The sequence below is a fragment of the Corapipo altera genome, unplaced genomic scaffold, assembly GCF_003945725.1.
Source record: "Corapipo altera isolate COAL_440 unplaced genomic scaffold, ASM394572v1 0, whole genome shotgun sequence".
NCBI lineage: Eukaryota > Metazoa > Chordata > Aves > Passeriformes > Pipridae > Corapipo > Corapipo altera.
In genome coordinates, this window is record NW_020884872.1 from 9,044,124 (window position 1) to 9,054,413 (window position 10,290).

Sequence of the window (10,290 nt, forward strand, 5' to 3'; positions counted from 1 at the left end):
GTACTGGCAGCAGAGATACTGGCAGAAAAGTCTCAGGAGCTCAAATATGGAGCTGGATTGGCTCTTAGGATGCCAGAGGCATTGCCTCTTTGCTGTTAGTAGGTGACAAACCTCTGTTCGCCCTGCAATGCTCCTGGTGGTTGCAGCAGCCTGCAGAGCTGGCTGTGATGGTTGGGGCTCACTGGCCTGAGCCAGTGCCTTCCTGGCAGCCAGTAAGCTGTAGTAATTGGCAGACTTCTGTAGGAGAGTGAGGGAAGAGGGAAGGGAGAGGAAAGAGAGAATGGGAACTGCTAAATGTACACAGGGCAATTAGTTATAACCAAATCCTGCTGGCGTGCTGTGGGCTGCCTGTGCCAACATTTACTTGGAAGGTCTGATGGAGTTGCTGCAGTTTTCTTTGTCAGGATTTTGCTAGTTTTAAATGCTACTAAACTCTACTAAATGTGGCATTTTTCGCTTAGTCACTCTAAACAAGCTGCCTGACTTAGCAGCTGAAAACCAAAGACAGTTGTTTGCGTTTCAGTGATTTGGGAGGGAAAGGAGAGACACTGATGATATGAGTGCCAATAATACAAAGGGATTGTCAAGGAGCAAAAGCAGTGAATTCAGAAGCAGAGATAATCAGCAGGGTTTGAAGTCCAAGCGGTAGCTGCCTATCTGATTTTTCTCAGAGGTCTCTGAAACAGCTGGAGCATTACAGTCAGAAGAAAAAATGGTTCAGAAATGTTTGTTTCTTCTTTTTCAAATTTTTCCAAGCTTTCTGCTTGAATTTGGGTCTATAAACCAAGCTGAGCTTAAATATTGGACTCTGCACAAAATATATCAAAATATATAATACAAATGAGGTTGGTATGCATAGACCTGGGTTATACTGTGCTGTGTTCAAAAGAAAGAACAGAATTCAGGGATGCTTGAGTGGATGCTATGTAAACTACCAAAATTAAATCAGTCTTCTGGGCATATTCCAAACATTTGTCGTGATGAGATGGTTACTGGCTACAACCAGGAAATGAAAAGGGAGTCTATAATGAAACTAACATTTTGGTTTTAAAGCATAGCTGTTGCCACAGCAACCTCTGTAATTGGCGCATTTAATCATAAAATTCAGTGCTGCATCTGAACTGACTTGAACAGTAAGCAGGATGTCAGTGCTTGCAAACCATTTGAGTAACTGTGAAGAGTTTAGCCTTCCCAGTTGAGGTGAAGGGGGGGGGGGATGTACGTAAACTGATCAGGAAAGTTATTGATTACCTTGATACCCTATAAATTTTCCTTTGAGCTTTTTATTTGGTTTCATAAGCCTAAAAAAAGATAAGCATAGAAAAAATGATATCCTAAGGAAAAGACAAGGCTGAAACAGAAATTTTTGGAGACAGTTTTTGCAAGTTCAAGGTTCTTGCACTAAACAGTGGTTTAACATGCTTCTATTTACCAGTGTTTTGAGCATGGAGTCACAAGATAACTGATCTGTCTCCAGTTTGAGCCCTGAGCCATATCTGGTTTACTTCAGATTGGTTTTTGCCTTGTTTTAATCCTCTGTCTGCTTCTACCAGAATGGAAAAATGAGATGACACCCTGCCAGTTTTTAGGGCAAGTAAGAATTGTACTATTTCTGAGGATGGTGTGTCTCATGGTATGTTCATTATTCTTTCTAAACTCTGACTTAAACCATAAATCTGATAAGTTTTAGATAGCATTAAACAAGCCATGAATTTCATTTTACAGAATCTGAAACTTGTTTCTTTTTCAATCCTGCCATGATTTGGAAGGAGCAGAGAAGTTTTAAGATGGGCAATGTTTTGACTGGATTATTTTATTTGCAGTAGGAACATCAAATCATTTTTTTTAGATAATATTGTTTAATCTTCAGATAATGAAGAGGCAAAAAGTCTTAACCCTTATGTTACCTGAAAAACATCTCCTGTCAGGGAGAGATCAATAAAGTGCAGAAGTTTAAGACCCTCCATTTGGAGCTCACAGAGCTTTCACAGAGTGTGAAAGGAGTTAAAATAATATAGGCATTGTTTTACATTTTGTCTATTTGCTTAATAAATTAATCTCTTTTCCATTATGTGGACTGAGGCTGTATACATACCACACTCCTGTAGGGTTCATCGAAGGAGGGCACCAGCAGTTCATCTTGCTGCTTGACCACAATGTAAAACAAGAGCTACTCCCAAAAGCCATACTACCCTGACAGCTTGATCCCAGTTCAAATCCATTCTTCTGGGATTGTAAGCCAGAGCAATCTTTCTATTCACAGTGCACAGCCTCCTATTGCTGAGAGACCTGGACAGGCTGGAAAAGTGGGCCAGCAATAACAGTATCAAGTTTAACAAAGACAAGTGCAAGCTGCTAGACTGGGATATCATAACCAAAGAGCCCAGCATAGGCAAGGGTCTGTGTGCCTGGGGGTCAGCCTTGCTGAGAGGGACCTGGAAGTCCTGGTGTACAACCTGGCACAACAAGATGAACGTGAGCCAGCCATGCAATGCTGCAGCAACGAAGGCAAATCAGATCCTGGGTTGCATCCGCAGGGCACTGCTGGCTCAGATAGAGATGTGATCATCCCCCTTTACTCAGCACTTGTCAGGCTGCACTTGGAATACCATGCCCAGTTCTGGTCCCCACAATTCCGAAAAATGTGGACAGACTGCAGAAGGTCCAAAGGAGGGCTGTAGGATCTGTCCCGTGAGTAGAGAGTGAAGGAATTAGGTCTTTTCAGTCTGGAGAAGATAAGGCTCAGGGCAACCTTATCACAGTTTTTCAGTACTATTAGGTCATCTACAAGGAGGACTGAGGCTCTCTCTTCTCCATAAGCCACATGGAGAAGACAATGGGTACAAGTTGAACTGGGGGAGGTTTCATCTGAATATGAGAAATAATTTTTTCACAGTGAGAACAATCATTCAGAACAACCCCTGCAGGGACATGGTAGAGTTTTTCAAGAGGCAAATAGACAAGGTGCTAGCTAAACTCAACTAGGCTTTCTTTTCCACAAAAGATTGGACCAGATAACTTTTGAGGTCACTTCCAGTCAGTCTTATTTTATGATTCTTTCATTCAATCCCTTAAAAACCAAGCAAATGCAGAATTTCAGGACCTACTGTGCTGACTGCTGTAGGTAATCATATTTGATTGCAGTGAACCACTTCCTCATGCCTCAGTGTGCTAGGAAATATGTGAAAAGTAAAGTTAAGTAAGAAATTAAAATAAGAAATAAATGGAACTAAGCTAAGCTTGAGATGTGAGAAAGATAAAGGAAGCATCCAAAATTGAACTAAGCAATGAATTAATGATTCATGTGGATCATAAGAGGTACAGTTCCTATTTATTTCCTGTTTTTATCTAGTATAGTAGAATCCATCCTTTTCATGAATTAAATTACCTGTGAAAGCAGAGTGCACCTGGTGTTGCTTGTTGCTCAGACGGGGTTGGTGGGCACGAGACAGCTCTGGGTGGCACTTGAGATGGCTCAGTAAGGAAACCCTTTCAGTTTGCAGTCACTGCTGGAGAAAGAGCAGCTTTCTATGCTGAGTCACTCCAGGACACCTTGCACTCAGGTTAGCCCCAGTATTCAGCTTTTGTGAGGAGCCTGTGTGCCTGCACTAGGACAAGGCTGCAGCCACTGTTACAGGGGTGGCCAGGGGACACAGCAGTGACGGTTGTGGGCATGAGCTGGGGCCAGGTGGTGTGATGTGCCAAATGCAGCCATTGCAGCCCATCCCATCCACATAGCTCCCAGATGAATGGAGTTGGTTTGGCTGGGAACAGAGATGTGAGGTGTGCTTCCATGCTCGTGTAAGAGAAGAGTGCTTAGCCCAGAGAGCTTCCTGGGGAGAGGGATTGTGTGAGGAAAGGCACTGAGGAAAGCCCTCCCTGGGAAACAAATGAATACGTATTTCTCGCCAAAAATAAGTGTACTGGGGTTTTCCCTTTGATTGCACAATGTTCAATTGTCCCAGAATGAACCCTTTTCTTCCTTTTCCCACATGTGGGTTCCTCTTGGTATTCTTATATATCTCTCTCTTGTAGTGCCCCTAACCTTGTGGATAGCCTTTAAGAATAAGATTTAGGTCAGAAGTTAGAAGCAGTATTTTCTCTTTAATATAAATATTTAGGTTATAGATCCATCTTCTCCTCCTCAACTCATTGTCTAAATACGGTTCAACTAATTCATGAGTTTCCTTTGCTTTTCCGGTAGAATTTCACATAGACCTTTGGATTCTGTCTGTTGGATTCTGTCTTCTAAGTGTTGGAAGTGATGTCGTTGCTTAGGATGGTTTTAAACAGAACTTTACTAATTTTAGGACATGATAGATAAATTCAAGTTCAAGTTTTTTTATCAGTGTGCTTGCGAAGAAGCTGTGGAGGTTGGGGCTGAATTGGCACCATACTGAGAGAAGACGCAGTAATAAAAACTAGCTGCTAGGTACTGAGAATATTTGTATGATGTGTTTTGGAAGGCTGGCTTTAAGAAGTATCTCAGTTATTGCAAACTTGCTGAATAAAAAGAAGAAAGAGATAGCCATGGAATTTTTCAGTTATAATCAGGATAGATGACCCATGACATTTTCTGAAAATGAATATAAAAGTGGAACATAAAATAAATGTAAAAATATAACCATAAAAATACCTTTAGTCTTAATAGTCTGAACATTGAATATTTCCATAAAGCATTCCATTAAATCCAGTCTTTTCCTGTCTTCTTTTTTAAGCAAAAAAAAAAAAAAAAAAAGCCCTTATAAAATAAATCTATACCAGTAATATCTTCTATTGTGGCTATATATTGAACTTAAACTAGACAATAGCTTACCTAAGGAGTACTACTGTATCAAAACAATGTCTTAGAGTGAAGTCTGGGAATTGCAGGCACCATATTTTATTATTTATCTTGCTTTTGAATGTTCTTTGTCAAGTGAATTTACTATATGCCTGCTATCCCTGGTACACACTGAAGTTCCCTAATAACGTGAAATTATTTTTTGCATTACTTCATATTCACTGAGCACCTTAAAAATGATCAAGAGACTGCTTTTAAATTTGAAAGCTATTTAAATAGCAAATATGTAGGGCAGCATCCTTTCCACTGAATCGGTTCCATTACTTTGCTTAGGCAGCATAAAACAGTCAGCCCCTGGCAGCATCTGTCCAGATGGGAATATTCATGATGAAAGGGAAATTTCAGCTGGCATGTATCTTGTTTACCCACCTTCCTTACCAATCAGTCACACCAAAGCAGACATGAGGCATGTAGAGACAGAAGAGTGCAGCTGCACGGTGCTCATTTGCATTTGGTGTAGGGTACCGTGGAGGCAGATTTACCAACAGAAATGGGGAAAAGTGATTATCATATGATCATCAGGCCTTAAAAATATCACCACAAAAGTGTTTTGCCTTTTAATTTTGAAAAAGTACCCTCTGAGGGTACAAGTCTTTCCTGGGCTAGTCTGCAGCCCTCTGACTCCAGCCCTGCCCCTGACTGGAGTGGAGAGGGGGGCATCTCCATCCTTGAGCTCGCATCACTGCCCACACAAACCATTACAGCCCAGTGTGGGCTGGTGGTCTGTGCTCCTGGAATGCTTTTGGGGATTCAGTGGGGAATCAGAGGCAGGACTGGTTGGTGCTTTCTTACTGGCTGCTAGGCAAAAGAAAGAAAAAAGGAGAAAAAGCTTTTGTGGGGGAGAAGCTCCTTTTGGGCAAACAGTGATGGCTAGCCTGGAAGCGCAGCCAGCCTTTTCCAGCTTTGCAGGATATTCCATCGAGGATGGCAACCTGCAGCTTCACCACGATGCTCTTCTCTCTCCATGGCTGCCAGTGTATCATGCTGTTACCCCTACCTTTTGTATGGTCTAGGTGCTTTCTAGCACAAGATGCCATCTGGAACTGCATATGATCCATAAGATTCAAAGCCATCTATTCAAATTAGCAGGTGGTGTTATCATTTGGAAGTCATAAAGTTGTGACCACCTCATACGGAATAGATTGCTTCTCAATTTTTCCAATGTCATAAACTTCCAGCGGGAGCCTTTGCTACATGGAATTGGATTGTGGAGTGTTAAAATACCTTACCTATTTTTGTTCCAGAAACTGAAGCCTTAAGACTTAATCTGAAAGATACCCAAAGCTCTTTTCTGCATTTGTAGGAGCCAACAATAGCAGTAACAACAAGAAAAAAAAAGGTTTCTTGTTTACTGAACTCTGAAAGTTTTAAAACCTTCTCATTTTACAGCACACACCAGAAAAGGAAGAGTTGATGGTGTCCTTCCTTACCTCAAACCCTTTCACTGGGGTATGCACTCAACAGGAGCTGTTTCCGAGGGTATCTGAACCCTCAGTTCCCCCATATCGGCTCAATGTGCCGACTTCTGACTGCACAGCTATGTCTTCTTCTGGATGTCAAGCCATAGTAGGAGAGCAAGTTGATGTGTGGTTAGTGGAACTATGTGAGACTCTAAAACCATTGCCATCCTTCTAACACACAGCATCTTTTGAGCACAGTTTTATTTTAAAATTCAGCTTCAGTTTCTCTCAAGAGGCTTGGGCACCAGTTGCCTGAACTGCAGTCCTTTCAGCAATTACTGCTGGCAGTATTTGTTCTTAAATGGTGGTGGTTTACTTCCTGTGATATTTCACATTTTAAGAATAGTGAAGTTGTTCATATGATCACAGATGCTGTACATCTTCTCACACCAAGCACACTGACTTCTAGCCCAGTGTCTTTACTATATATCATAAATCCTAGAAATTACTTTCAAGGAAAACAAAATCTAGGGAGAAAAAAAATCATTATTTAAGAAAACAAATGAAATTACACATGGTGAACACGGAAGTGCTGGGTTAATGGCTGGACTTGATGATCTTAGAGGTCTTTTCCAACAGTAATGATTCTATGATACCTTACAGTGACTGTTTGCATCTGAACTAAGAAGCTACAAATAAGTATTCATGGCTGTTCTACCATTGTTTTCTTCTCAAACTTTTTGGTAATGGGTTGGTTTTATTACATTGCCCAAGTTACTTTTGCCTAATGTCTGCACCTCCACCTGTGAAATTTCACTGGCGTTTTCTGAGGAAAATAGGAGCAGATGGAAAACATTTTAGCTCCATATTCACTGAGCACAAGATTAAAAGAAAGGCCATGGTGCATTTTTAGTAAAGGAGGTGATTACACATAGAGTACTCTTCTGTCTGAGAAGCCGTGTAATTTAACAGAGCAATCTGGACTTCCTTGGTCAGCTGGTTTCCAAAATAAATTTTCAATTCTGTTGTCGCTTCTTCTTCTTCTAGGTAATTCAGAGTCCTTGATAATCAAAATCAGCTCTCTGTTCTATTACCTATTAACACTGTAAATTGTTGCACCTGGAATTGATGAACCCTGGGTTTATTATGCTAGAGGAGTCATATGCAGCTGTTCTTCCCCCAAGTGATTCATTACCACATGTGAGAAATGAATCCTACATTACACAGTAGCTGAATGTTTCCTGTTTGCCATTCAACTCTCTAACACTTAAAAAAAAATTATAATTTAAAAAATTATTATGCATCAAAATTAGGTCAGAGTACCAATAAAACCCAAAGTTATCACCAGAGTGCTCTTAGTATTTCAGTAAGCAGTCTGTTGGAGATGTGCCATTGGAGTTCCTCAGCTGTATTATTTACTTCAAATAGCTTTGTTCATAGATAAACATACTAAAAAAACCCCTGTGTTCTAGACACTGAAATAGAGGGTGATAAATGTTTTACATGTGGCACAAGAAGTTTAAGCCTTCTGCAGAGTATGACTCAAGCAATGAAGTGCAACAGATTCCTGTGCTGTTTGTAGTTCTTCCACAAGCATCCTGTGGGACCTTGAACAAGTTATTTTATTTCTCTGGAGGAGAAGTCAAAGTGTATCCAGTAGACTTGTCAGTTACTGTGTTCAGAAGGATGGGAGTTGGCTAATCCAAACATTTTGTGCTGTTAAAATAGTGGTGCTGTTATATGACAGTTTAGAATCATCAAATCCTGTACTGCTTTTGAAAAAGCAGTAAAAAAACCTACTCTGACACGATTCCCGCTGTTCACCCCATCGCTGCCTTCCTACTGCCACAATGTGGTCCAGGTGAAGGCTGACTCTGAGGACAAATAAAATGAGCACTCCAAAGCCAGATCTGTGAAATGAGCTAGTGCACTCAAGGTCTGGGATGACTCAGTGTGACAAAAAGCAGGTGATGGGAATATGTAGACAAAGCATAAGGGAAAGGGGGGATTGTGATTCACAACCTAAATTGATACCGGGTGACTGTAAACCCACACATTTCTGTTGCTCAGGATTTGTGTACTTTTTCAACTATTGTTTTTATATCAACACAGTAATGCCAAAAGACAGCAAACTCAACTGCTACATATTATTTAGTTTGGGGAATTGTAATACCCTATGTCAGTAAAGACTGCATTTGCAATAGGAGTGCTTGAAGATATTGCTTTACCAGTAACCTCCTTCTTGGCTGCAGTGTACTTTATTGGGCTCTTACTAGCTGAGCTGAGAATTAAGAAAATGCTTTGTGCCCCAGTTCTCTTCTCTTGAAAGAGAGCTGACCCTTCTTTACCTCATGGGAACACAGAAAAAATGAACACTTCAAGCAACTGTGGTAATGACAGCTACAGAACATTTCAGCTTCACTTTGCACTTAAACCAGCCTAACTGCAGGCTGGGCTCGGTAGTGGTGATTTCTCTGGTCAGTCTGTCCCCATGCACCCATTAGACATTTTTTTCCCACCACTGTGGGATTCTCATCAGTGCAGAATGGCCCTGCCCAGCCCACCAACAACAGGTACTTCACAACCTCTGCTGAAGCAATTTCTGCCTTTTCAACCTCTCCATTTTCCTGGCGCTTTTGCAGGTGTCTCTCTGACTGGACTTTAATTATTCTTCCTTTCTATTCATATGCCTCATTCCAGACGTTAGCAATGTTAGTGTGTCTCTCACATGGATTGTGTGGAAATTTTCCTACTCTTGAATTGTGGAAAAGCTTGTCTAAAAAACCTACAACAGCTTTAAAATGAGTTGTTTTCTTGTTTGGCCTAAAAAGGGCCGGATATTTCATACTGCCTCTAGAAAACTATCTGTAACCAAATTTTCCTAACCCAAGTGCCCTGTCTTGTATGAAAGGAATTTCCAAATTTTACGTCCAGTATCTTGGTTCATTTTAACTGATATGATAGCTTTTAGATAGGTCTTAATAAAAATACCCATCTGTGGTATACATGCATGGCTTATAAACATTTAATGCATGTGGTTGCCCAAAATAGAAGATATTGATGCGTACTTAAACTGAAACTTCACCTCTTATTCAGTAACATTAACATATATTGTGTATTAACCTATTGTTTAAGGAATTTGGCTTCAAACTCAGTGTCTTCAGCAGTATTAACAGTTTTTCTTTTGGGAGATCTGGGAGCATCAGGGAATAAGTGCACTTCTCTTTGTAGCCTTGACTGAGAGGTAAGGAAAATTACACTTCTAATCTCTGCATATTAGTTCTGATGCTGAAAGAAGAGGCATCCTACCTTACCTGGAGCTTAATGGCTCATCTTGGCCTCTAAATACTGCCTATCCATCTTTAAAAAAAGAAGGTAGACAATTAATGTATGCAAGTTCTGATAGTCAGGAATATTAACACACGTGTATGATTGTAATATAAAGCAGTATACACTGTTAGATAATGATACATTTTTAAAATCTATATATGTATAATCTCACTATAAAGAGTTTCTGGAAAGCATTACCTATTTTGATCTTACTGTGCAGCAGACCTCAGCCAGTTTTGTAAGTCTTTCTCCTTTCTTCTTTCAACTCTATTCAGAAAATTAATATATGTCAAAAAGGCATTTACAAATGTAAGAGAAACCTGTTATTTGCTTTGTCTTCACTGTGAAAAACCCATCGCCTCATTCCTGACAAAGAAGGAATAAGCTTTAGGAATCTACTTCTGAAGCTCTTCTTAAAGCTTGCTCAAGGACAGAGCTGAAAGGAGAGGCATATATAGATTCTTTACCCATCAGTACCCTTCATATTTCTGAGTATGCAAAGATTTACTCATAGCTTTGAAGTCTTACAGAAATATGATCATACAGGTAGCATGGACATATTGTCATAATTTAAATCAGTTATACTATAGTATACAAATAATCTCCCTTTGCCATCTCATTTTTTATTAGGAACAGTAGGAAGTACTAGGAATTTCTACCCACATTTTTGCTCATGACAAAAGTATCTTACGTTTCCTCCTATGAAATAGTTCCCTC